Source organism: Quercus robur, chromosome 7 (genome assembly GCF_932294415.1).
Source record: "Quercus robur chromosome 7, dhQueRobu3.1, whole genome shotgun sequence".
NCBI classification, from domain to species: Eukaryota; Viridiplantae; Streptophyta; class Magnoliopsida; order Fagales; family Fagaceae; genus Quercus; species Quercus robur.
In genome coordinates, this window is record NC_065540.1 from 48,549,307 (window position 1) to 48,576,202 (window position 26,896).

Genomic DNA, 26,896 nt, shown 5'->3' on the forward strand with positions numbered 1-26,896 from the left:
CCACCTAGAAATTATCAAATAAGGATTGCGTTAATGTGCCCCTTAACAACTTTTTTTGAAAAAAAAAAAAAATGACAATTTTTTGTCTTTTTTACAATTTTATCTCATTATTTCTAATTTTATAAGCATCGTATGATTTTTTTTGACAATTTCTTTTATCTTTTTTGCACCTTGTTAACATTTTTCATAAAATATGTATCTACAACATTTCAAAATAAATTATATATAATAAATTTTTATTGATTCTTATATAAACTCTTTATTAACTTTACTTTTCTTTTTTCTTTTTTACTAATTCCTTTCTACTGCTAAGACTTATAATGAAATTATTATAAATATAGTATTATTTTTAGAAGGGTTTTATTAGCATATGTCTTATGGATAAAAATTTATTTTTAAAATAATTTATTTTGGACTTTTCGATTGCAGATGCTTTTCAGATTTCCTCGTCCCACGGTCTCCATCATGGGTTCAATCAGTCACGTTTCAGCGGCTCTTTGATAATCTTAGGATTTGCCCTTTTGGACCGGTTACCAGTAGAGTAGGTTAGACCCCAATATGGCAATAAAGTCAGACCTTCTTTTTTGAAGAATAATAGTCAGACTTTTAAAACTGACTACTTTTCTTTTAATAGTTATATTTTTTAAGTTTAGCAAAAAAAAAAAAAAGTCATTATTTTTAATACTTCATTCTCCACTATTCTAGTTCCAGTCAGCATCATTCTTTAAAACTTGCATTTTTTTTTTTTTTTTCGTCTCTAGTTTGAAAACAAAGTTTGAATGTTGTTACCCGATTCTCATTATAAATACACCATATGATCCTTCATAATTCTTCATCAACCATTTCTTAACCCTCTTTGATTCAATATGGTTCCATCTCTTTCTCCAAAAATGCTTCCCCTCCTAGCCATACTGGCACTTTGTCTTATGAACATGCCTGCTTCATATGAAGCTAGGAAGACACCCCATGGAGAAGGGCCAAATCTAATGAAGAAAAACCAGTTGTTAGGGTCATTGTTGGTGCAAGGCCAAGTCCCTCAAATATCTGTGCTCATGTCCAATCCTCCCAGCACTACTGGCGACACCCCTCCTTCATGGATCAGCCATAAGGCCTTTGCCAATGATCCTTTGCTACGCCGACAGCTACTTAAGGGTCCTGTCACGCCATCGTCTCCAAATCCGGGCACCCATGTCCCATCTTCAGCAAGCACTTTGGAGAGTAACAACCCTGCACCAATGCTAGGCTCACTGCAGAAGAGCCCTCCTCCTCCCCTTATGCCTTACAAAGGCACCTCCATCCCCTAGCACCAAGATGAATTTTGTTGAGTATGGATTATGTATGTATGTTTGTTTGGGTTTATCTTTGATTCTCAGATTATGCATGTGCTTCTGAGACTCTATGTATGTGTGTGTTTGAGTTTATCTTTGAGTCTCAGATGATGCATGTGCTTCTGAGGCTCTATATATGTATGTGCGTATGTTTATCTTTAATTCTCTGAATCTCTGATAATGGATATATACGTATGTGCTTTGAGACTATGTTGTATGTGTGGTTTTTTCTTAGGCAAACTTTCTTTGGTGGTCTTTAATTTTTACTTTCCAGGCGGTTCGAGAATCTTATGTCTCTAATGGCCAAGCTGATGAAAAACACATAGTACCAAAAAGTTAACCCACCAAGCCTCACACTTACCATTAAATCCCAAAACCATTTAAGCACCGTCCCTCAGTAGAATGAACACCACAAACTATCAATCCATTTACCGCATAAAAGTTTTATGATAAAATCCATCAGCAAATCGAAATCTAATAACAACACCAACCAAAAAATAATAAATAAATATAATTAGGTATAACAAGTTTACAAAAGTCCTATAATCCCTAAGCTTACCATTATTATCACTTTTTTACCTCCAACTATTACTATGACCTTTTTACTTATAACTAATAATTTATTAATAATTTGCGACCAATATTTGTCAAAGGTTTTTTTTTTAAAAATGTCTCTTTCAATTCTATAGAAAAATTTAAAATCACAAAATTTTTCACAATTTTTTATTACAATTATGACGTGACAATATAATTGGCAAATAAAAATTGATAGTTCTATATAAAAATTCTGATTAATCATTCACAAGAGTATAATTGTTAAAATATATATATATATATATAGAATAACTTGTGATCAGATGTTCCAAATAATTGCAACCACAAAAAGTCTTATCATTATTACAACTTTTGAGGAAGATCCATGTTGGTATCTGAGTCTGACAAAGTCAAGGAGTTTGGTGATGGAATATAAGAATATAATCATATAGGCAGGGTCTGGAAAGTTACGCACTGTCTTGTCATTAAGCCTTTAAAAGCAAATTCATGCCGGCTTGTCTTTAATGTTTGAATGCGACTAGAATTGATCGGTTGCACGTGCTAGCAAGGTACGTGTGGAAAGAGACAAATTTTTTAATACATTGTAATAAAAAAATAAATAAATAAAGCAAAATACATTATAATATGTTCCACAGAGAACACATGCACCTTTTAGGCTTAGCTTGTCCCACAAACTTTATGATGGGTACCCCACACACATTCTTTATTTCTTCTAACTTTTAACAACCAAATTATTTTAAAACATCGGACAAACAAAGGTTGAGTTTGGATATAAAGATTTAAAATCAGGGGATTTAAAGAATAATTTTTTTTTGGTAGAAAATTTAAAGAATAATTGATACTATACATTGGTTGATATGAATATAACAACACAAGATTATTTAAGTTGATTCAAAATTTTGTTCAAAAAAAAAAAAAAAAAAAAAACTTGTAAAGTTACAAATTTAACATTTTACTTTTATAATTATTTCAAATAAAATTTCATCAACAGAAAAAAATTTTACCCTCTCATTTAAATTAAAAAGTAAAATCCAAATCCTTTCTTTTTAATACTCTATCCAAAAGAATCATATGAGATTTCACACATTAATCATTCAGAAATTATTCATTGTTCAACAATTTTTTTATAAATATTTTATAAATGGGAAATGGGAGATTCAAAATAAAGGTATCTGTTGATAACACTAAGAAAAGAAAATTGACCTAAAAATCATTGACACTTCCTTGTTTAACACAGAATAAAGCATAAAAGGGGGCAATAGAATTAATCATAACAAACTTTTTGAAACTTTATACTGCGCACAATTCTAAAAAATACATAGGAGAATGAAAATTATAATCCATATTACAAGCATAGTACAAACAATTATAGAAAATGTGGAGAGAAAGTTTGCATGATGGAAGAAGCTATAAATGTCCAAAAGAGGAAGGATAACTTTGACAAGAAAACACTTCATCTTCTATTCCTATTTATTTTATGTCTTCTTTTATGATGCATACTCATGAAACCAAGAAGCTGGAGATACTTCAAAAGCACTTTCTACGGGGAGGAATGGGACATCAAAAAATTACACTTGGTGGATTAGAGAGTGGTTTGCTCTCCACCGAAAAAGGGTGAATTGGGTGGCTGGAAGTATAGTTTTTTCAATCAAGTCCACTTAAGGGATGTGACTTTGGAGATCTAAAGTTGGAAAAGGATCATCTTTCCCCTTCTCTAATAGTGAAAATCAAGTTTTGAGGAGACCAACAAAGAGTGGGGCATTTGAGGGTCATTCTTGTTTAAATGCCCTCAAGAGCTCTACAAGCCACACTTTTCCATGGAAAAGCATATAGGGTGCTAGGACACCCACAAATAGTTACGTTTTTTGCATGGACAACAATGAAAAAAAATATTGACAATTGATAATTTCCGTAAGAGAGATTCATTGATAGTTGATAAGTGTTGAATGTACAAGAGGATCAGAAAGTTAAATGAAGTAGAATGACCAAATACAGTAGTAAAAGTAGAAGTTTAGCTTTTCATTGAATCCAGTGACTCAACATAGGAGAAATTATATAAAATGCCAACATTACCATAGTACTAACAAGTATTGTTTACCAAAAAAAAAAAAAAAAAAAAAACAAAACAAAACAAAACAAAAACAAGTATTACAATATAATAAAATTTCTATTCCACACTTTCGTTTCAATTGAAAAGTAAGAAAAATTATCGCTTAGAAATAATTGGACTTCTTTTGTGAAAATTCACTGATTGTTTTATATTCTTTTATTATTATTATTATTGTTGTTGTTATTGAATACGAAAACTTTATTTCACAGAAGAGGAACATATAGTCCATCTCCATCCAAAACTCCCAATGCAAAGAAAGGAATGGAAGAGATGGGAGGTGTTCCTCTAACATTAGGATCACATGCCCAGAAAGTAGAAACAATTGGAAGATCTGTTACAAGTTCAGAGATATACTTCATTTGTACTAACGTCTCTGCTATAGGGGCAGCAACTGAAAATTTGGGAGTGTAAAACTGCAATGACAGCCATATGGGAAAAAAAATTTGGGTAAAATGAGTACATAATATGCAAATTTAGTATGTAATAATAAGGAACTTCAAGTAAATTAAGTGAAAGCTACAATGAATCATCACCAACAAAGAAGAAAGTGATCTCTCTCAATAATCTTGAACAAAACTCCAACCAACCCTACAGCAACAATGAAAATAATCAATGACAATAAGCAAAAACCAAAAAAAATGTGTCGTCCCTTTAGAAACATTTTCTAAGAAATGACAGCTGTGAATCATTTGTTTCAGGGCAAGCATTTTCCATTGACAAAAGCCCTGTGTAAAAGATATATATTTATATATAAAACAATGTTACTACTAGGATTACTGAAATAATTGGGTCGAGGAGAAACCAGTCCTACCTTGTCCTGTATGCTTCATCCTGATGTTCTTGTCAGCAAGCTTCTAGCCATAGACTGATTCTCCACCTCTTCCATTACCAAGTGCAAAACTACTTCCCTGGATCATGAAGTAGGGAATAATCCTGTGGAATGTGCAACCATTGTAATGAAGAGGTTTTCCACTCTTTCGAACAACTTTCTCCCCTGAAATAATTAAAAAGAAAGGAACCTATAAGATGAACTTTTAAGACCATTTTTCGTGATAAGGCCACAGTCAAGATGTTTTTCAATCCAGAACAGTCAGCACTTTCCCTATAAATCTACAATTCCATTTACAATTTGTTGAGGAAAGAAGGGTGGCAATGGCGCATATATAGATAGTTGTATCTAGAGCATCTGTTAGGTACAAGAGGGTTATTGTTAAGATCAAACTTGTGGTTTAGGTGTTTCATTGTTTAAAGATTAGAGAAATAAACTTGATGAAAATCCTAGAGTAGGGTTTAGTTGTGAGATAATAGGAGAATGAGATAGAATAAGAAATTGTTGAAGAAGTGAAAGACAGAGATAGATAGAGAGATAATTGAATTGAGAGGGATTTAGGGAGAGAATTCTACGAGAGAATTATAGAGAATTCTATGGGAGAAAGATCCAAGCAAATGCATCACAGTCTATGAAGCACGGGTGCGTTTCGGGACTCGGGTGCGGGTGCGGGTACAGGTGCAGGACTCGGCAATTTTTGAAAAAAGTGGGTGCGGGTGTGGCGGGACTCGGCGATTAAAAAATTATTAAAAATATTTTTAATATATTACTAACCATGCTTTTTTATATAATAATAATATAAAACTCATATTATAATAATAATAATATTAATAATAATAGTATAGAAATAATAATAATAAAATAAATAGATAATAATAAGTAAAACAAAAAAAAACAAAAAAAGTAGGAGGCTCTCACGTGTAGCTTCCCATTGAAAAAGAAAAAAAAAAAAGAAAAAAAAGAAAAGAAAGGGAGATGTGGCTCTCACGTTTGGTCAGAGAGGCACAAAAAACAAAGAAGGAGTTTTTGTACTTACCAAAAAAAGAGAAACAGAAGTTACAGAACACTTCAAAAAAAAAAAAGAAAACAGAGAACAACTCAGTAGAACACGAAGAAGCAAAGATCCAGTCCAGTCCAGAAGGGTTTTTTTTTTTTTTTTTCCTTACCGGCCGATTTCCTTTTTCCGACCGAAACATGCCGATATTCTGCCGATATGATCCGATTCGGTCCGAATCGGTGCAAATCCGTCTGGTTCGGTGCGAATCGGCGTGCGTCGGAGCCGAATCGGCGAGAGTCGGCGCGAGTCAGGAAATCCACGTGGCACGACACGGCATGACGCGGCACGGACGAGCGGTCTGCGGCGTCCCTCCCACGTCCCGCCGCGTCGAACGCGGGTGCGCTGGGTCCGGAGCCGCGTCCGTGCATCCCAGATCACAGTTCACTAAAGAGATTAGAGTTACAAGTTAAGTATTTATAAAAGGACTTGCTCCAATCATATTGATTGTTCATTTTCTAAATATGAATATGTTATATATGGTTATTCTCATATTTAACATGTGTTAAATGAGCTCTAAATTGAAGAAGAAGCTAGACTAGGAAACAGTTGCTATTCACCACCACACACCCTTGGTGTGATAGTCACTTTACAAGTATAAATGCTTGTGGGGTGTGGGAGGTGGGAGGCAAGGGTCGGGGTTCAAGTCTCCAAGAGGGAGATTCACACATATATACACTTAGATTAGGCTAGAGTAGAATTTCTATCTTATATATAAAAAAAATAAAAAATAAAAAATAAAAAAAAAAAAAAATGAAGCAATTGCTATTTAGACAATTTAACATGTGTTAAATGGACAGTAGTATAAGCAGTGTGCCAAATTATTCTCATGCTTCAAGGAAGCAATTGCTATTCAGGCTTTGTGCACATCATGGCTCCTTTATGAATCTTCTGTCTTTTCATCCCTACCTTGTGTTTGACTAATTTGGAAGCACTAGGTATATGGATTGCTTCATCTTTCTCACTAGTGTTAGCCAGCTCCATCTTTCTCTAGTCCTGACTTGTCATAATTCTGTTGTGATTCCTATTGCTCTTCTTTTGTCTTTCCTTCTACTGACTCTTCAGTGATTTTGCATTATTAGAGTGTTTAGCACTTTAAACAACTCTTAAACCACCAACAATACCAAATGACAACTAATGCTCATTTGAGCTAGGGATAAGGGCATTGATTTTCTTCTCACTCTTTCTTTTCCTTTGTTCTACTGAACCATTCTTCTCAGTTATAGAACCCATTGCTTTGTGTTTTCTCTGGCCTAAAAACAACAAAGCAAAATAAGCAAGTCCAACAGTAATGAGATGGAGATCTAAAGAAAGGATAGAACAAGATCTAAAGAAAGAACAGATCAGCATAAAAAATGTGATCAGTCATACATGGATCCAGAAGCCTTTGTAAATGAATCTGCAAGCATCATTTCTGTATCACTAGCACCAGATTCTTTGGACTTGTTTTCCCATGGCGGTTCTATAGTAAGATATACAAAGATAGCATAATCTTCCAACATATATTTAATATGATTATTCATCAAACCCACTTCAAATGAACTCCCACCAAAAGAAAAACCACTGCAGGAGGGACATCAGTTTCCCCATGTTTAAACTAATAATGCTTTTAGTCATTATGTGTCTTCAACTAGAGGACTTCATCTAATAAATGGATGGGGACACTATGAGACCAAATTGATGGTAGAGAACAGAGGAAAAGGGTAAAATAAGAGAAGAATGCAAGGATAACAATCAAATAACACAACAACAGCCTATAGCTGGTCTATGTCCCACCCCCAAAAAGAAATAGTTTTCAGCATTGGGGATGAATTCTGGTTTATGACACTTCTTACAAACACACAAGGATGCCAGTCCAGCACGTTGGAGATGAACTCTTGGGCAACATTATTACTTTGGCTTGGAGCATTTGGCACAATAGGAATGCAACTCATACAGGCAGAGCTCGACAAACCTGCACTGGTATTATTTAGAAAGCAATGCTCCTTGAAGAATTCCAGATTGCAAACCACAAGATCAAGCTACCCATAGTCCCACACCATGTCACTTGGTCTCCACCGAGCAATTCTTGGCATAAAATTAACACAGATGGTGCGGTCTTTAATCAGCTGCAGGCTACAAGTATCATGGTTGTCACTCAAGATCATAAGGGCCACATTCTTGCAGCAATGAGTGAGAAGCTCTGGGTGCCACTCAATCCGCTGGAAGTGGAAGCCAAAGCTATGGAGGAAGGCAATATATTTGCAATTGACATAGGGCTCCAGAAGGTCATTTTTTAATGTGATTCAGAACTGGTTTTTCAAGCTCTTAATGGTACATCTATTCCTCTGCTTGCTATCTCAAACATCATCTCAGCATGTCTCACACGGCAACAAAACTTCAGAGCAATACAGTTTTCACTTGTTAGACGCCAGGGGAATAGGCCAGCACACATTGTGGCTCAATATGCCAAAAATTTAGATTCGTTTGTAACTTAGATAGAGGAAACTCCAAACATTATTAAGGCTGCTTCGGCTCAAGATGTATCACTTTTCTCTTCATTTTAATAAAGCTTTGACGTATTTCTTATAATAAAAAAAAGGCTCAAAGCCAGACACCAAGCTTCGAACACTAGCTTGGGTTCATTTAATGCACAATGTCTCTGGCATGATTTAACCTCCTCCAAACTTCTAATCCCACTTAACTATCCCCCACCTCCATCTTCGTCATCCACCTAGTCGAACTCACAGGACGCATTTCTGCCATGCTAATTGTGCATGACACACACAGCAAATCTTCAGAGGGCTATCATAAGACATGCTGCAACATTACATTGCTGATGTTTTTCTCAAGATTATAAAATATTTGGAAAGCAAAATAAGCATGTGGGTTATTAATGCCATGTGTCAGTAATTTACCATTTAAAACAATGCCTCCATGGCAATGAACCTATGATCTATCTATATTTGCATCACCAACAATTTTCAGAAGAGATTACACGGTTCAAAAATATTTTATTCTGGTCAATAAATTTCAAACTTAGGGGCCTATACAGAGCTCAAAGGTGTTCTCAACCAATTAATTGATCAAGTCCCTCTCTAAAATTAAAATAAATTATATTTAACAAAGAGCATAAACAGGAAATGAAAGAATCACTTCCAAAATGGCCTTCAAAAAACCCTTATAGTTCTCTGGAGTAACTGACTCAATTATTGCAAAACCTCACTTTTGTATCAAAATCTCCATTATTACAATGACCTATAAATAAAGATGTACTTGCATGTGTTGAAAATTTCCAACACCAAAACATTTTCATTATTATGTATATAAGGCAAATAAGTGCTTAATGTCAAATTTGCATGTGCCTTTGATCTAAAATGATTTCTGGGGATAATGACCATGGTAGAACTTCATACACGACATCAGACAAAAGACTGTGCAGGTCTTTGTCTTGTAAGCGTGACACTAGTACTTTCAAAAAGCCCAAAACAGCCATTAAATATGCAATCTACTAGCATCAAAAGCAAAATCATACCAACACTCTGAATCAGGAGCAATTAAGAGAACACTCACTTTTATCAGTTCCACCACTTTGGTATGCAGCAAAGATAAAAGTGAGGGGACAAGATTAGGCATTGACAGACAGATATCTACATCCTGATAAACCAATACTGACAAAGCAGACGCTGTTCCACTCTTTAACTGAGAAAATGAGCCAGAAAGATAGCCCATTATCTTATTATTGTAAAATCATTAGATATTAATGATGAAAGCAGATTTGGAACTGGTGATACATCAAAGGATCAAGTAATTAAAGGTACCATTAGTATCAAATCAGATGTTGAAGCACAATCATTTAGATACTTACCATGCTAAATCAGTTTGTGATAAGGTGCATCAGAAATAGCTGATGAGTCTTTCAAGCTGGCACTTATCTTAAGGAGTATATTATAAGAAGCTTTCCTGAATTCTTCATTGCCGTACATATAAAAAAAAAACACATTACTAATGCAGCAATCTCTCTTATCATGGATACCTTTTTTTTTATAGGTAGATAGAGGGGGAGGAGGAGGTGGGCCTCAAACCACAAAATGGGGCACCACAAAGGATGCCATTACCACTAGGTTATCACTTGAACCCTGATTTTTTTTTTATTTTTTTTTTATATATATTAGTAATAAAAATGTTATTCGAATATTAAAAAAGAGAGTCACTCAAGTATACACGACAATTACAACTGGGGATCAATACAATCAAGAACACAAATTACAAGCATCCAACAAACCATAAATCGAAGAGATAGAATGGCCTTCTACAATAGGCATCCAATCTAATAGAGTTTTAAAAAATAAATATTTTAGATTGATTACTGTCCTTTCAAAATCCTCAAAACACCGGTTGTTTTGCTTCAGTTTAATACCAAATAAAAATTATAAAATGCATCTAGTAACTATTTAACTTATGTAATAATGACTCAAGAAGCTTCAGATGACTCAAGTACTAAGCTTACTTCAAAAGGTTGACAACGGAAATGCAAAGTAATACATCAAGAAGAAAGACCGAGTTGGACCACAGCCCCCTACCACAACATACACCCAGAAGAAAATCATGAAAGCATAAAAAGGGAGGAGGAAATATTGGCATACAGAAACTACAAATCATATAATCTATTTTCCCATGTTGCAAGATAGTAAAGCTCTTAAGGACCTCTCCATAATTTCAGATGATTTGCTTACTATACATACTGTCATGTATCCTCATTATTCAGGGAAAATATTATTTGAGTGCATTGACTTCCTAACTGGAGATCATAATTGACTTCAGATGAATATTCAATTTAGCGGAAGAAGACTTCACGTGGATAGATAAATCTACTTCAAATGCTACTTTAGTGGCAGCTAGGCTTCTACTATCAGTATGTGGGCCAAATCACAATCCACCAATAGTAGGGTAATGGCAGTGAACAGCGATTATCTGCTTAAGAGTTTTAAGCTCCAAGGTTTTTGGCAAAAAAAAAAAAAAAAATTAAAGGATAGAACTGAGTGACTTGTATGGGATAAAGACCTCATTATTCACATTTACACAAGATCAGGCCTAAAATTCAGGCAGAGCTTCAAAGATGTACTCTTAAGAATCTAGTAGGCTTGAGAGAATCAAAAAGACCAAACAAAAGTTGTATAGGACAGTTACAACATCATACTTCTACAAAAAAATAGCTCTTACCTCCTTTAATGTGAGTATAATTCTCATTGAGTATAAGAAAGGCCTTTGTATTCTCCTCCTCCAAGCTCATCTGCACAAGCATACAAAGGTTTAACAAAAATTCAGCGAAAGAAATTTAACAACCTTTTTTAATACTGTACAAAGAAGGCTGCCGCTTCACATATAGGGCTGAAAGAATAAATGTTTGTAGGGAACCAACTGACTACAATTAACATACAAGCACAGGTGCCAAGCTCTGAATTGCAAGTTGAATAGCATGAAAAATGAATAAAATCTCACATATCACAGATGCAAAACAAAGAGTTCAGGTGCCAATATTGATGAAGTGAAATTTGCATGCACTACTTGTAACTAACATTGACTAATTGACCATGATACATGAATTAACCCAAATCTGAGTTTCCCATTTGCGTTACAAGTTCCCAACACGTGCATTTAACCATCAAGAAGCTGCTGTAGAATGACAGAAGTAAGAGGAGAAGGCAGGATAAATCGGCATTGAAAGCCTTAAAGTGCCATTCGGCAGTTGACCTTCCGTACCAAAATGTCGAGGTCAGAACCTCCCAGTTTTGCCGAATTTTGAGTCCCTCGGTTTAAGGTTTTTTCAGTTTCCTTCCCTATTGTGGCTTTTGAAAGTATGTCAAATGTTTAAATGACAAAATGATTCATTGAGCAGACATAGCAGGATATTCACTTCTATCAGGATCCAGTGAAGTGATTACCTCCTGATGCAAGCTGTTTAAGATAAATGTTGCTGGTTTGAGCTTCAAAGATGGTCAATTTTGAAGTGTCTTAAACTTAGTTAATATTAGTTAATATTAGTCCAAATCTTAGAATATATTAATAAAATTTACCCGACATACCAAAAGTTAAATAAATAATATTTAAATATTAATAAAAATTCTCTTAATTTCGTCAGTCTTAAACTTCAAAATATATTGAATGGGACCATGGAGATAAAAGATACTCAATGCATTTGCATTTCAAGAGGTAGCCAAAACTACCAGCCTTTGCCTTTTGGGCTCAACATTAGCCTCTCTACACGCAATTTGACAAATTTGGCATTCCATAGGAAACACTAAAATAGGAAAGTTCTACCATCATTGATAATTTTCTCTATAATCCAGTTAATTTGATATTTTTTTTTGAGAAAAAACTTCGGTGAATATTATTAAGGTAGGCTAGTAAAGTCAGCCTGAACAACAAGTAATAGATCTGGTGGCACATTTTCCATCCAGATTTGCATATGATTGAGGGTTTTTGACTTCCTCGCTAGAGAGTGAGCTAACTTATTACCCATGCGACGTACAAGAGAAGTTTTAAAAGCTGGAAGGAAATTACTGAGATATACAATGTCTTGCACTAAATGTCCATAGGATGAAAAGTTTCTGCCTTCTTCTAGCAAAGCCTTGTGTAGTGTTTCAGAGTCCCCTTCAAGTATGACGTGATCAAAGCCCAGCTCCACAGCAAGTTCAAGAGCTCTCCGTGCTGCAAGGACTTCGACCTCTATGCCTGACATTGGCAATGGAATTTTTTGGGACAAAGATGCCATAACTCTGCCATCTTTGTTTCGTATGACAACACCCAATCCTGCACTGTTATCGTCGGCAAAGGTGGCGCCGTCGAAGTTAATCTTGTACCAGTTATCATGGGGCGGAGTCCATGTTGCTGCCTGTGTTCTCCCCTGTTTTGTGGACGTCATGGGGCTGGAATGGGACTCAAGTTGTCGCTCCCTAGAGTGTTCCAGCACCTTGTCCAATGGGAGTGTTGGTTTTCCGAGTCGGAGATTATTTCTCCGGTTCCACAGGTTCCGTATCACCAAGGAGAAGAGCGCCGGATCTGCTGTACCTGCAAAAACCAAACCAATAAAGTCAGTGAAACATGTGCTCTGTTTGAGAGTGCCTTGATTCCATTCCGGTATGGAATTTCCAAGGGATTGCAAATTTGGACAGCGGTAGAGAGCATGGAGAATATCTTCATCTTCTTGTTTGCATATCTCGCACCGTGCATCAGTTGTGATCTTGCGCCGAAACAGATTTGCTTTTGTGGGTAGGGAGTTATTGCAAGCTTTCCATAACAGAGTCTTCACTTTGTTTGGAACTTCAAGAGTCCAGATTTTATTCCACAGTGGTTTCAGAGCTTGAGTTGATGATTGACCCGGTTGTTGCACTCTAGAGGCTTCCTGTAAAAACCGGTATCCTAACTTGACCGTGTATCTTCCGTCTGGTGTGAATGGCCATATAAGGACATCATCTTGAATGGTGCGGCACAGGGGAATGGTTTTTATAGTTGATGCTTCAAACTCATAAAAAACTCTGTCAACCAAATCAACCTTCCATATTTTTTGCCCTTGGTCAATAAAATCTCCAACCTTAGCACCTTCCCACCCAACCACTACAGGCGTGATGATTCTAGGAGTATGTTTAGTAGGCAGCCAATTCTCCCCCCAAACATTGACAGATAGGCCTGACCCTATTCTCCATGCTGCACCTTTCTTAATTACATCTCTCCCCTTCAAAATACTCTTCCAAGCATATGAGGCATTTGTCGGATTTTTTGCTTCCATGATTGTAGAATTTGGAAAAAACTTCGCCTTGAAGACCCGGTAGAATAAAGAATCTGTGTCATGAAGTAGACGCCAAGTTTGTTTGGCTAGGAGGGCATCATTAAACAAAGTAAGGTCTTTAAAGCCCATACCCCCTTGGTTTTTGGGTTTACACAAATCTTGCCATTTAACCCAATGAATTTTCCTATTATCACCCTTTTGGCCCCAAAAAAATCTGCATATCATTGATTTGATCTCATGGCACAAGGAAAGTGGTAGTTTGAAGCATGTCATTGTGTAAGTGGGTAGAGCTTGGGCCACAGATTTGATTAAAATCTCCTGTCCCGCTTGAGATAAGAGCTTAGCTTCCCAACCAGCTAGTCTTTTCCAAACTTGTTGCTTGATATGGGTGAAACTCTCCTTCTTTTTTCGACCCACAAGTGATGGAAGGCCAAGATATTTTTCATATTGTTGAATGACCGAAACTCCAAGCATAGATTTGATTGAAGCTTGCATCTCTTCGGATGTGGATTTGCTAAAGAAGAGAGTAGTCTTGGTGCGATTAATTTGTTGCCCCGAAGCATTCTCATATTTAGCCAAGATATCAAGTAAGCATTGGCATTCACTTTCCTTAGCCCTGCAAAAAATCACACTATCGTCTGCAAAAAGTAGGTGGGTTAGCTTAGGACCATTTTGACAAATAGATACTCCTTTTATGGCTCCATTAAGGGCTGCCTTATTGATTAGGCCATGTAGGCCTTCAGTGCACATGAGAAAGAGGTAGGGGGACAGGGGATCCCCTTGTCTGAGACCTCTTGTAGGAGTAATATTGCCATGGGGTTCCCCATTAATCAAAATAGAGTAGGATGCATTTGTAATACAGAGCATCATAAGGTGTACCCATCTACTATGAAAACCCATCTTCACCAAAACCTGCTCCATGTAAGACCATTCCACTCTATCATAGGCCTTGCTCATATCAAGTTTCAAGGACATAAAACCTGTTTTTCCTTTATTATGATTTCTCATATGATGCAAGGTTTCAAAAGCCACTAAAATATTGTCAGAAATCAGGCGATCAGACAAAAAAACACTCTGATGTTCAGAAATAAGCTGAGGCATAATCTTTTTCAATCTATTTGCCAAAACTTTAGTAAAAATACGATAAAGCATATTACTCAAGCTTATAGGCCTAAATTGAGACACATATTCCGGATCTTTAACTTTAGGAATTAAAGTTATATAGGAATGACCAAGAGATTGTGGCAAAGTACCTGTGTTCAGATAATGTAAAATGGAGTGGGAAACGTCTGAACCAACCAGGGACCAATAACTTTGATAGAACAAAGGAGGCATGCCGTCAGGGCCGGGAGCCTTCAACGGTGCCATTTCTTTCACTGCAACTTCAACTTCGTGAATGGTGAATGCCCTTGTGAGTGTGTCGTTCATAGACTCAGTGACTACTTGAGGAATAACTTCAACCACATCCTCCAAGTTTTCCGGATTAACTGTTGTAAAGAGATCCCTATAGAACCCGAGAATGGTGTCATTTACTTGGCTCTGGCTTGTGCACCACCTACCCGTGGAGTCATACAATTTAGTAATGTAATTACGTCGGCGCCGCTGAGAAGCTTTGCTGTGGAAGAACTTAGTGTTGCGGTCACCATCCTTCAGCCACAAGATCCTGGACCTCTGTCTCCGCATTTGTGCCTCTTTATCAAGAAGTAAGTTTATTTCCGATTCCAGTACTCTCAATCTTCTAGAATCACCAGTTCGGACCGAAACTCTCTCTGCCTGCTGTAATTGTTTTCTTTTTTTCTCCAACTCCCGTCGTACATTACCAAAGTGTCTTTTGCTCCAACACAATAATTCATGGCCACATTTGTCTATTTTTTTCAGCACTCTAGTATCCCACGGTTCCAAGCTATTTTCAGTCCATACTGCTTCAATGGTCTCCCCGCACCCCTTGTCAGTCATCCACATTTGTTCGAAGCAAAAAGGTTTCTGAAAATTTGTTGACATACCTTCAGGATTGATCCATATTGGCTTATGGTCTGAAACTGTTGTGTCTAAGTGGTGGACTTTTGTTCCAGGAAACATACTGAACCATTCAGTTGTAGCCAAAGCCCTATCTAACCGTTCCCAAACAGTGTAGTCAGCAAAGTGTTTATGCCAAGTAAAAGGGAAGCCCACAAAGCCAAGGTCTATAAAAGCGCATTCATCCACCACATCTCGGAAGAGTTGCATCTGACTGTGCGACCTTGGTCTGCCACCACTTTTTTCAGATTGGCGGGTAATTTCATTGAAATCTCCGGCACACAACCATGGTGAAGTTCTCCTGTTTTTCAGTTGCCGTAGCTTGGCCCAAGATTCAGGTCGTTTTTGTGTAGCCAGTTCTCCGTAAAAACTCGTAAATCTCCATTCATTAAACTGGTTTTTGTTGATTGTGCTATCAATATGACTTGGAGAAAAAGTCTCAATATCCAGTGGAAAATCTTCCTTCCAGAATAAGGCCAGCCCCCCTGCCTTATCTCTCCTTGGTGATTCAAACATGTTTTTAAACTGAATTTTATTCTGAACTCTCTCTAGCCTTGCTCTATCGGTCCATGTTTCAGCTATGAACACAACCGAGGGATCTTTTGCCCGCACCATATCCGCAAGCTGATCTTCTGTACGTAGGTTCCCAAGCCCACGACAGTTCCAAACGAGTAGACTCATTGCTTCTGGCAGGGCTGGGAACCAGCCTCCGCCAATATCATGATGCTTTCATTATCAATTTGAGAAACCAGATATTTCTTGCTTGGTAACTCAGACTGATGTGCTTGGTAAGGAGCTGCACGTTTCTGCCCCACTGGTTCAGTCTTAATGTGAGTTTCATGTGTTTCCGATCTTGGGATGCGTTTCCAAGTAGCCACGGGAGGGGTGGTTTTAGGTGCTCTGTTTTCGGGTGATGAAGCAGAGGTGTTTATGGATATAGTGGAGGATGGTGGGATCGGGTTATGTGTGTTAGTGTTAGTTTTTGAGGTGTGGATGATTGGTGGGGCCATGTTGGGTGTAAGAAGTGATGATGGAGTGAGATATGGTGCTCTGTTTTCAGGTGGAGGAGCAGAGGTGTTTACGGAGGTAGTGGGCGATGATGGGGTCGGGTTGTTTGTATTAGTATTGTTGTTGGAGTTGGAAGTGAGTGTTGGAGCCATGTTGTGTGTAGGAAGAGGTGATGGAGTGTCTTTTGATGCTCTGTTTTTGGAGAAAGAAACAGAGGCGGTTTGGCGGGTAAGGTGGGGTAGGGACGTTTGGTTTGGCAGCAGTTGAGATGTGGGAAGTTGGTTACGAATTGTGGAGGGAGAGGAGTTGCACGTGATTATGGGATGGGTGTTAGTATGGGTTACGTCCATTATGGGAGAGGTGTGATTAATTTTGGGAGTTTTTGGAGTATTGCATGGTGGTGGGGTCGGGTTGACGTTGATAAGGTTGGGAGTATTTATGGGTGGTGGGGTCGGGTTGGGAGTATGTAGGGATGGTGTGATCGGGTTGAGATTATGTTGGGTTTTGGCTGGGACTTTTGATTTTTGAATGGATTGTGGCGGAACAGGGGGGTTGTGAAGGGATATTTTTGTTTGAGGAGGGACATAAGTTTGGAAAGTAATTTCAGTATCCATAGGTTGCTCATGCACGTTATTTCCAGGTAAGTCAAACCTCCGCAATTCTCGGTCAATTTCCTCTATTTGTTTCTCTAACGTCTCCAAATTAGCTTGTGGTTGCGCCAAATCCGGACCTGATTGATTATGGCCAGCTCGACCATTCTGTGTAAGGAAAGAATTTTCTGAAGTTTCATTTATTGCTTCCACCATTTCAGTAGTTTCTTGATTAGGCTGAGACGCTCCCTGTGTACGTTTCAAAAATTCCTCTGTTGCCGACGGCCGCCGTGAAGAGCCACCAGGTTCTCCTCTTACTGGTATGTCCTTGTTTTTGACATAGAAGCCCGGCACTGTGATCACTGCCTTGCGCGAGCTTACGAAGGGAGGAGCCCGTATCCAAGGACCATACTGCTTATCTGTTTCTGCAAGTGTACCCTCACTGTCTAACCACAACTCACAATTACGGTCATTGTGCGTTAGGCACCCACACCAATAACACAGATTGGGCAGCCGCTCATATTTGAAAGAAACCCATAATTCTTTATCATCCTCGAGGCAGATAACCCTTCCCCGACTTAAAGGTTGAGATATATCAATAAGGATCCGCAGTCTCATGAAACCACCCCCATCTTCAATGGGCACTTTTGGGTGACATATGACTTTCCCTACGGTGTCACAAAGTCCTGCCGCCACTGTTGGGTTCATATATCCCAAAGGAATACCATGTACCTGCACCCAAAAATGCGTGAGATTAAATGATAGTTCTTCCACAATTGAGCCCTTACCATATCGTTGTAGGACCACAAGATGCTTGTCAAAACTCCACAGCTCGTTGGCCATAATCGTATCCACCTCTTCCTCATTGTCAAAAGTGAATAAGATAACATGGTTGCCAAGATTTTTAACCTTGAAGCCGTTTTTGGATCGCCATAACGGCTTGAAGGTTGCTGCAATTGCATCAATGTTTAAGGCTCGTTTCGTCAAAAATTTTGCAGCAATAGTATATTCAGCAGAAGCCAAATTTGAATGTAACCGGAACTTAGGTCCTTCTCTGTGCGAAAGAGAGAGCCCATTCCACTGTACAGCGAGATCCTCCATGGTGCAAGGGATGAATAGTGTTTCCCTATCCCCGAAGAAGAAAACCCACAACAAAAAACCTTAGTGTAACGTTGTTACCCTAAGGGACAAAACAGCACCTTCAAAGAGGGACGGCGGTTCTACAGCCTAGGAGAGGTTAGAGCAGCCAACCATCACTAGCGACAGAGAAACTATAGCTATTATTCTTCATAAAAGCCAATCTTCTAAAAAACAAAATAATGGTTGAACATCCTAGTTAATCTGATATGATAAGAGAATTAGAGAGTGATTACTTAACCATTCAATGATTGAGGACAATTTCCCACCGCCTTTGGATCAAGTCTACTAGGTAAACTTAAAAAGTTTAGATTTTCTTTTTCTCAACCATTGGATGGTAATGCGCATTTGCACCCATTCAGTGGAATTTTGTTGTGTCATGAAGAAGGTTAAACATGAGAGAGTTTTCATATTAAAAAATAAAAATAAAAACATAAACATGTGAGAGAGAGTCTTTTAAAAAAAAAAAAAAATTGTGTGCATTCTTGGTAGAAGTTATATTACTAATGAGAGTGTCCTTAATAATATATGCATTGACATTTTTCTCAAAATAATAATAATAATAATAATGAGAGTGAAAATTACACGTTAATTTATGACCATTCAATCAATTCCATGTTATTTTTGCTGTTAAAAATTAAAAAAAAAAATATATATATATATATATATATATATACAACAACGTTGAACGCAGAAGGAGAGAGTGTGGTATTTACTATAACTATGGGCTTTCCCACATGTGGCCTGGGCCAGACACAAGAGTATTTTAAACTTTGAATTTAGGCCTACCTGCCCCATTTATTAATGAGACTCAAACTCAAGCATTTATGATGAAGAATCCAAGCTCATACCACCCTACTATGAGCTTTCGGTGGTTTGTTTAAAACTATCTGCACATGCAATTGTGAGGATCCTTTTATGTTGTGTTTGTAACCAATTCTAGCAAAATACGTTCTAGTGCATAATATTCCAACAAAATTATTTTTTTTAAGAATGCAAAAATGGTAGAATTTAAGATATCATCCTACTAAAAATTAATGGGTATCTTAGTCTGATGATAAGAAACGACTATCATATTTTAAAACTCTTATATATATATATATATATATATTAGTTAAAGTACACACGGTTTTTATCATAAACACATAAAACATATAATTTGATTGAGAAACAATTAGCTAAATGTATTATTATTGCACACATTTCAAAATTTCATATAGTTTCATATTTCTACATTCTTAATTCTATATATTTGTAATTAAAAATATTGCTTTAATCCACAAGGAGCATTTTAAACTACATGAATACATGAAATGGAAATCTATTTCATGCACTTTCATACCCATGTAAATTCATATTTAAAAACCATTATGAAATAGATAAACCCAAAGCTCAAATAGTATTTCAAAATATAAAACATATAAACATGGATAAAGTTTAAACAATCAATTAGTATAAGGAACCAATTGAAAAAAAAAAAAAAAATCAATTACTAAAGGGATTATTTCTAGTGAGAGTCCAATTGGAAAAAAAAAAAAAATCAAAACACTCACAAATTAAATACATAAAATAACCAAAATCCAAAATTAAATTACACAGAAAAGATTTCAAAATTTGAGAATTAAAAAAAAAAAATCACAAACTTACCTAAAGTAGAACTAAGAACTTAAATGGGTGTCTTTGTTTTTCTTTTTTATAATAAATTTCCTTTGATGTAAGACCCATGCATGCAAATTCTAAAAAAAAATAACAAAAAGTAAGATTAATTTATTAGATCAAAGCTATAATATACATATACATATATATTGGATCAAAATTATCATATACAAATATATATTCGGTTGTTAATTACACAATTTCAAAGTCTAATAATCATATTGTAGCTCCAAATTTACATTTAAAAAATAATTAAAATTAAAAATAGAAAACGCCACCATATACAAACCCGCATGAAAAAGTACTGGATTGAATATATAAAACAAATCCATAAAACAATTTAAAACATAGTTAAGTAAAAGCTTCAGTTGAAAATAATAAACAATTCAAATATCTTGACAATTAAAAAAAAGTTGTTGAACTAAACAAAGCTAATGGTAAAATTATTTTTCAGCATTAAATTCCATAATAACCTGAACAGTCCCTTTTGAGGCAATGAACATGAATATAATGTAATTCTTAGTGTGATGAGCTAAAGAAAGAGATTTGCTTCCTTGCCTACCAATGAAGGGGTGTAACAATTTTCAGCTGCTGAAAAATGCCTCTCAATATTATGAGTAATCTGAGAACATAAAAAATATCAAAAAAGAGCAGTTTGAGAACCATTCTAAAAAAGAGAGCATATGGAAAGAAGAAACATAGTTTTTATTGGCTGCCTATAAAATTTATACATAATATTAATAATGAAAAGAATATAAATCACAAAATAGGGAGAGAGCCATAGTATTAAAGAATATGTGTATATAATGTTATGGTTAACTGTAGTTTTTAGATGGAAGGTTTAACATTGACAATCTTTTGTGATATAAATTGCCATGAAATAGATATCAATATATTAAAGGAAGCTAACATGATATCATCATATACTATATAATAAAAGTTGGTCTTAGATGGCTACGCCAAGTGACTTCATCATATTGCACAAAAAAAAAAAAAAAGATTTTTAGATTTTAAAAATATATATAATTTTTCTTCCCCTATAATATATATGTTTTAAAAAGAAAATATTTCTATAAAAATAAAAAATAAAAGTATAATGCATCTTAAATTGCAGTAATGTAGTGTAATATAATTCTTCTTATTATTTTTTTTTTTAATTACTATACTACACATATTTTTCTACAAGATGTAATCATACAAATCTGCCCACTCACACCACGAAAACAATGCAAGAGTATCTGTGCACAAGAGGAATTATGGATAGACCTACAATTCTTTAAAAACATTAGGAGTGGAGAGTTGGAGTCCTTTCAATCAAACTTCTATATGATGTGTCTAATACCTATATAATATAGTTGTGACCTTGAATGATATAATAAACTTCAATCACAATGCTAGGTGCATGAGTAATTAAAGCTTCAATGATGCTAATAGATGTGTGATTTTTTCTTTTCTTTTCAAGTTAGATTTTTTTTTTTTTTTTTTTTTTTTAAGTGCATTATGGGGTTTTCCAGTGAAGAAAGGGGAGAAAGAAGAAAACTTGACCGGTGAAGAAAGATGAGAAGAAGAAGAAAAAGAAAGAAAATTCACCGAGAGAGAGAGAGAGAGAGACAGAGAGAGATAATAAAATTGGGTTTTTTTTTTTTTAATATCATGTGGATTGTTTGACTGGGTTGTTGAAATAATAATAAAAAAAGAATATAAAATGATTATTTAAAAAAAAAAAAAGATGGTATATAATAGATAAACTGATGTGAGAGTTTTGGATAAATGATTGTGTAAAATAAAGAAAGTGTGTTCTTATGCTAAAATAGACATAAAATTTTGCACTTACTAATGCAATTGCTCTTATGGGCCTTATCTGCTAGAAGTCTTGGAATTTTTGGGGCTTTTTATATGCAAAAGATAGATATGGGCTCATTGGTGTTAAACATTCTTGTTCTTTGAAAAATTTCCAACCTATATCTAACATTGGAATTCTCTTACCATAGGTACTCTGGATTCATACGTTCTATACCTTTGAAATTTCATAATGTTCATAACCCTAGCCTTTTGATTCATTTTATGTTATGTTTTTAAATTAAAATGTGTTTTTAATGACAAATATGGAAAGGTGGTTTACGGAAGCCTAATAGAGCTAAGCTCAAGTGGATAAAATACCAACTTTAAATTACAGATAGAAAACTTAAATTCGAAACAAACCACTAGTAGATAATTTGTAATTAACCCCAAAAAATAATATTTACTAAATTTTATTGGTGCACTGCATAGATTACTGACTACTTGACTATTTAAACTAATAAGCAGCTTCTCTTCCCAAGAACGTAGCTGCTTCTCTCCACTAAGTGTACCAGAAGTGAATGATGTGAATCTGTGTCCCCATGTGTAACCTTGATACCATAATATTACTACAATTATTTTTCGAATATAAAAGGGCGTGAAAGAAAACCAATGGAAATTTTTTTAAAGAGCTAAAAACTTTTTATCGTTTTAATTTTCCTCTTTTGATGAAATCACTTATCATTCTTTGAAATATGTATTACAAACAAGGTCCAATATTTTCGACCCCAAGACCAATGAACTTCTACAAACAAAATTTACTAATTGTCTATAACAATATGCAAGTCACTATGACGCCGCTGGAAACCAATTTTTGGTATTGTGGGCTGTGACCAGATTATTCAATACTAAAAAATTTCAACAGTATGATAGCAGGACCTAAATTGTGCTTCATTATTATTATTATTTTGATGTTTCGACAGTTGGAGGAGGAATTTGAACCTTGAATGTTTATGGTAAAAACACTAGGAGGTGTCAATTAGTTGAGTTACAATGCTCTTTACTTGCTTTATTTTTATTTGTTTTGAAGAAAAATGTTCTAATCTTTGTAATTTTGTATTAACGATAAAGTCATTAATACAACAAAAATTCACAAATTTTTTATAATATTCCTAAATTAACTTACTACCTCATGTATGGGCTTAACGCAGATTCACAATATAAAATTTAAGAATTCTTTTGTGGATTATATATGAGCTAGTATGCTAATTTGAAAATGTGTAAAATTGTAGTGTTTATATATATATATATATATATATATAATATTATATTATATTATATTAAAAGGAAAAGATATAAAAGACAAACAACCAAATCTAATGCAGTCCTCCCTTTCCTTGTGAAATTGTTGCGTTTATAAAAAGACTAACGTATACTTGTATTATTAAAGAGCAAAAATATAACAGACAATTAGACAAACAACCAAATCCAATGCCGCTTTTACCTTTTTTCCCTTTTCTTGTCCCATATACATGTTGGTCCTTGGAAGCATTAGCTAGAATTGTTATTGTTAGTCACGCAATTTCTTATTTGGTAGTGTTAAAAAAAAATCATATTTATTATACATAGATATTATTTGGGAATCTATATACACATATATATATATATATATAATAATAGGTGAAGTTAAGAAAAAATCTGATTAAATTCTAAATTGGAATCTAATTTTGTGCCACGTGTTTGTGTGTCAAGTGAATTATTAGGTGTAAAAATCAAAGAGTCTAAATTATATTAGAATCTCTCTCTCTCTCTCTCTCTCTCTCTCTATATATATATATATATATATATAATAGGTGAAACTGAAAGAAAATTCAATTAAATTCTAAATTGGAGTCTAATTTTGTGTCACGTATTTGTGTGTCAAGTGAATTATTAGGTGCAAAAATTAGAGTCTAAATTTAATTAGATTTTAAATGGAATATTAATTTGAGTCTAATCTTGCGTCATGTGTCCCATCTATTTTTTAATTTTTGTGGCAAGTGAATTATTGGGTGTAAAAACCGAAAAGTCTAGATTCAATTAAATTCTGAATTTATATATATATATAATGAGAAATCATTACATATTTTAGAAATTCATGACTTAAAAAATGCGTAAGTTGTAATTCTTACACCAAGTTTAATTTGAATATATATAATTGTGATTGTTTTTAAATGTATCCGTGTATATGCACGGAATTACACACTAGTATTTAATAATTGATATAGTTTAGAGTGCCTATAATTCAGCTGCGTGTATCATGGAGGGATTGAACATTCTTTTTGAAAGAAACAATGGAAGGAATGAACATATATCACGGAACTTCAACCTCTATATATATATAAATATATATATATATATATATATTTCTGACTCATATCTATGGTTCTACATGAAACTGCTATACCCACCTCATTAATTCCATCGAGTAAGAGAGAAAATCTTTCATGTTAGTTAAACCTTGAAAAAAAAAAACACACACATATATATATATATATATATATACACCAAATTGGGTGCATACAGCACAATGAGATACATATTGTTGGCCTCTCAAAATTAGCAAGAATCAAAATTAGCTAGAATCACTGAAAGCGTGACAATGGTCACAACATTCAACATTTTCCGATCTCCGATTGGCCTCTCATTGGATTTACATCTTGTAATTATTGTGCGATATAAAAGTTTAAAAAGATGTTTATTATTATTATTATTATTGATGATGCTAAAATCGTCAGTTAGAATGATCGTTCAGAGGGAAAGCTGTCCACAGCCAACAAGATTCTAAAAAGGTAAATGAAGAATGGAAGAATTATGGGTCACCGGTGTGGTGCCTGCCACAAAACCTCCGATGGTAAAGTTAGAATGGCTAGAAGAGAAAATAAGATTCAGTATTAGAATATGAGAGAGTATTAGCTAGAGTTTCAATACCTTCGCAGGTCTTAAGGCACTGGTATATATATGTGTTTGTTTCTTCCTTCTAGCCGTTGATGGTGCTTCAATGGTGGTTTCAATGTGGTATTTCTAACACCCTGTGAGGTGTTAATGATAAGATCTTTGTCTCTCCAACAGTAAGGAGACACATTATTGTCATGTAACGCTTCGTCATTGATTGTGGGTGAATGGCCTCATCTTCTTCTGGCAGGTACCATGAGATGGATGAAGATTGATGTTGCTCTCATCCACTGTCTTTTCTATGGACGAGGATATAACCGGGACTATTAGCTGCCCCCCTATTCCGAGGTTGTCCAACTTTGAGACGATCATAGGAATATGGAGAGTTTTTTTTTTTTTTTTTTTTTGTGTGCAGTTGTGGCACTTAGGGTTCCACTCCCTGCATTAATTGCTCAGTGGCAGCATGGCATGCATTGTGGCCATGTGTCATATTCTGACTAGGTAAAGGGTCTCGTTTCTGGTGAAACCTTTCAGCTTTCTCGCGCTTTTCGAGGCAAATCTTTTTAACCCTTGCCTTTCTCCTCCCATTTCTTCATTTTTCCCTACGTTTAGTTTTTTTGACTTCACAACAACCCCTTCCTCCTTTATGCGTTTTGCTCTTTGTCTTCTCAGTTTCTTCCTCCTCTCAGGTATGCCCTTTTTTATGCCTTTTTTCCTTTTGGAGTTTTACTGCTTTCCCTTTTGGAGTTTTACTGCTTTCCTTTCTTTGTGCTCTTATTTCCTTTTTTGAGTTGTATTTCTCCCCTTAATGGTTGATTATTCTAAAATTAGGCACACTTCTCCCTCTACTGCCTTCTTTTTTACTCATTTAGAAGCGCAATTAGATTCCTCTAGTGACCAATTAGGTGCACTTTCAAATTGTTCTAGTGACCAACGCCTACAGATTGGAGATTTTGTTCTAGGTGATAGTAGCCTTGGTTTGGTGTTGGGTAATCTATACCCATTGTTGCGCCAATCTTTAGCTTGGTTTAAGTTTGTGCGTGGGGTTTTAAGGAGGGAAAGTATGGAGTCTGAGGTTAGATCAAGTGGCTTAGAGACTAGTTTGTCATCTAGTGCTGGCATGGCTGGGGCTGAGATGGATACAGCTGCCTCCATGCCTTCTTCCGTACCTTCATCCTCTTACCCTTCTGTTTCTGCTACACCCCAAACCTTTCATGCTCTTAAAGAAGGGTGTTCTTTGAAATTAGCCAGTTCCCTGAAGAAACCAAGGTTCGTCTCCCTAGGAAGGGAGAAAAGGCTTGTGCCTTCGCTTATGGTGAGGTTTGTTTTTATGAGGCTACGTTCTTGTGTGGCCTCAAATTTCCTATCCACCCATTCATAATGGAGCTTCTCCACCACCTAAACATAGCTCTAGGGCAGCTTATGCCAAATTTTTGGAGAATGTTCATAAGATGTATGGTGATTTGGATGACCATAGCTTATGGGGATATGATCACGCTCAATGAGTTCGTCCACCTCTACCACTTAAAAGAGTCCAAGGAGTTTAGGTATTATGAGCTCATGCCCTGGGATAGAAAGTCTTGTCTGGTCATCAACCTCCCATCATCCTTCCATTATTGGAAGTCTAGGTATTTCTTTGTGTCAGGTGATGGTTAGGAGACCCTTTCTGACGGCTTTTGGGTGGACGTCCCTAGGCTACTACGTCGGTGGGAGACCCCTCAGTTTGATGCGTTTGCCTCCCATGATATGTTTTTCTTTTTCAATCTACTATTTGTATTAATTGTCCATTCTAACCTTGTGTATTTTTCTGCTTTGTAGTGAAAGAGTGTCCTGAGCTCAAGAGTAAGTTCGAGGAGCATGTTCAAGAGGTTGTTAAGTACGCTAGTACTATTGAAGATTTTGAAGAGCTGGTTGATCCACGAACTTTGGCTCGTCACTGTTTGGGACCAGAGCCTTCTCACTACATCCTCCGTGCAATTCATCGAGAAGAGAGGAAGCGTAAGTTATCCTGATATTGGAAAATGGATCATCTTTTCTTCCTTTTGCCTTCTTTTTCTGATTTTGACTTTGTTTTTCCTTTTCGCAGAGATGACAACCAAATTTAACCAAGAGTTGTATGCCAAAATCAAGAC

The 26,896-nt window shown here is 35.7% G+C and overlaps 1 long non-coding RNA gene across 1 annotated transcript in view; it reads right to left on the minus strand.

The window, feature by feature from the left end:
• Positions 1-9,067: 9,067 nt before the first annotated feature.
• The window catches only part of LOC126693742 (uncharacterized), a 72,064-nt gene continuing 54,235 nt past the window's right edge, over positions 9,068-26,896 (minus strand). Inside the window, exons 2-3 of the long non-coding RNA XR_007645511.1 lie at positions 11,079-11,148; positions 9,068-9,113 (exon numbers count right to left, since the gene is read on the minus strand). This is a non-coding gene — a long non-coding RNA (uncharacterized LOC126693742). The remainder of the gene's footprint in view (positions 9,114-11,078; positions 11,149-26,896) is intronic.